General features: G+C 41.9%; 1 pseudogene across 1 annotated transcript; it reads right to left on the bottom strand.

Annotated features, from left to right (window-relative positions):
- Positions 1-397: 397 nt before the first annotated feature.
- On the bottom strand, positions 398-1,888 carry LOC310830635 (putative protein FAM10A4 pseudogene; annotated as a pseudogene). The gene has a single exon. The product of its transcript is annotated as a putative protein FAM10A4 pseudogene (transcript).
- Between the last annotated feature and the right edge of the window lie 353 nt (positions 1,889-2,241).

The following is a 2,241-nucleotide window of genomic DNA, read 5'->3' as shown; positions in this document are numbered from 1 at the left end:
AACTAAAGCTGAGTATAACTATGTACAGTTGAAAGCAATGTGATTCAAAGTAGCAATGACTGTTCCATTTGTTTTAATGGAAACAATAACTTAAGGTAGATTTGAGTCCATCATTTAGAATGAGTGTTCAAATTACCCTAGGGAGGCACAAATTAATCTTGAATTAAGTTTCACTACACCTGTGAAAGTGCTTATTTAAAATCATTTATTCACTTCAACGTTTGCTGTTAGCATTTTAATTCATGACTGCAGAACCCCAAATACTAACATATCCCGTTTTCTTACATTGTTTTGTTTATTTGCACTACATATGGAACTATCTCATTAAAGTTATTCATAATTTCATAGCTAGTTTTGCAAAAAGGAGAGAAAGAAAATAATGAGAGAGATATTTACATTTCTTTCTATGTGTGAGTTTATTTAGTTATCAGGCCACATGTAGCTGACCTTCAAATTAATGTTTGCGAGGGAACTTAGTTATCACATTTTTCTTTCGGTATTTGTAGATGTTTTCAGGATTCCAGACCACATCCAGGAATGCCATCATTACCCGGGGATCTAATAGGGTAAGGAAAGATTTGAGATGTTTCCGACCTGCTCTGGCCATTTCATCCCAGGGATTCTCCTCTCTCGGGACTCGCTCTTGCTCTTCCAGGGACAGTCTGACTCTTTCTAACCTTCTATGAATTTCCTTTAACTCTCGCTTTCGCTCACATTTGTGATGAAACTCCTTGAGTCTCTGGAGTTTCAGTTGCACCACCTGAAGCAAAGCGTGAGTTTCCTCATCACGATCAAGTTTGCAAGCCATGGTGAAGTCTTCAGCAGCTTTCTCCCAATGCCCTAGGAGCATATGAGCCTTCCCTTGCCATTTATATGGCTGTGCAGATTTCCGGTTCAGTTCAGAGGCCTTCTTACAGTCTCTGATGGCTGCATTAGGTTTCTTTAGTTTCACAAAGGTGCTTGCTCTGTTCACATATGTGACACTGGACTGGGGGTTCAACTTGATGGCGTCGGTAAACAATTCAATGGCTCTTTGGAGATTGCCTTTATCAACTGCGTCAAAAGCCTCTTCCCGCTTTTCATCAGCCTGATCCATCATCTCACTGGTTAGTCTCACATTTTCATCTCCCATTTCTTGGAGAATATCTTGGTCGGATTCAACAATCTCATTGTCCTCATCCGTTTCAGCATCACTTTCATCACAGTTTGTGGCCTCAAATATCTCTTCCTCCTCAAGTACCTTTCTCCCAGAGGCACCCGTGTGAGTTTGTAATATATTCTCCACGTGGGTCCGCAATACAGCAAGCTGCCTGTCACCCACAAGCCCAGGATCTTGGCTGTATAAATTGACCAAGGCCTGAAGTTTCTTCACTCTCTTGAGGTCCATGGGAATCAGACAGGACATTTCCAAGAGCCAGCTCTTCAAAAGGGTGAAACTAGTAGCACATCATAAAGCTTGCAAATGAAACCAGTCCTTCAACCTGTACCAGCAAAGAAAAAGGGGATAAAAATTCCACCTCACAGCTTATTGTTGTCACAATCCATGTGCATTCTGATGATGTCATTGTCAGGATTGACATGGCAAGTCTTCAATCATCATAAAAACTTCAGTTTCTTTGTTCCATGGTAGTTTCAACTATATACAAGGAGGATCTATACATGGAGCTGTTGTGACTGCAGTTCTATCTAAATATCTATCTATCCTCCACAATGGACCAATCTATGAATATCTGTACCTGGTAACTGGGCTAAAGAGACAAATTTCGGCTGCTATTGGTATGGTTGCCCTGGCTCCCTAGGCTGAGGTAGTCTCAAGTATGATGTTGGACAACTCCAGGGCCTTGATCCTGGGTAACTTCAGCATCCATGCTGAGGTCTGCCATGTAGGGCCAGCTTGAAACTTTATTGTTTCCATGACAACTTAGGAGATTCCATGACACTTAAGAGATGACACTTCCATGACACCTAAGAGATTGCCTCTTCAGGTCCAATGCAGAAAGGGTTTTAACCATGATTGCCTCTACCAAAAGTTCACCGTGGTTCCTACTTATCAAAATGGAGCACAGCCGAGCTAGTTATTTGACGAAGCTCCCACTTGCCGTACTAAGAATCGCTTTTACAGAATTATGATTCCAATCGATGCCCTCGGCGGTGCTGGATGGTCAGTACGGCAAAGTACAGTACAAGGAGAGACTTTGTCTGTGTGGGCAACCTTGCATAGAGGACCTGTACCACTATTTA

Source organism: Podarcis gaigeae, assembly GCF_964106915.1.
Source record: "Podarcis gaigeae genome assembly, chromosome: 13".
NCBI classification, from domain to species: domain Eukaryota; kingdom Metazoa; phylum Chordata; class Lepidosauria; order Squamata; family Lacertidae; genus Podarcis; species Podarcis gaigeae.
The sequence above is the reverse complement of the archived record's forward strand: the minus strand, read 5'-3'. Positions and strand labels throughout refer to the sequence as shown.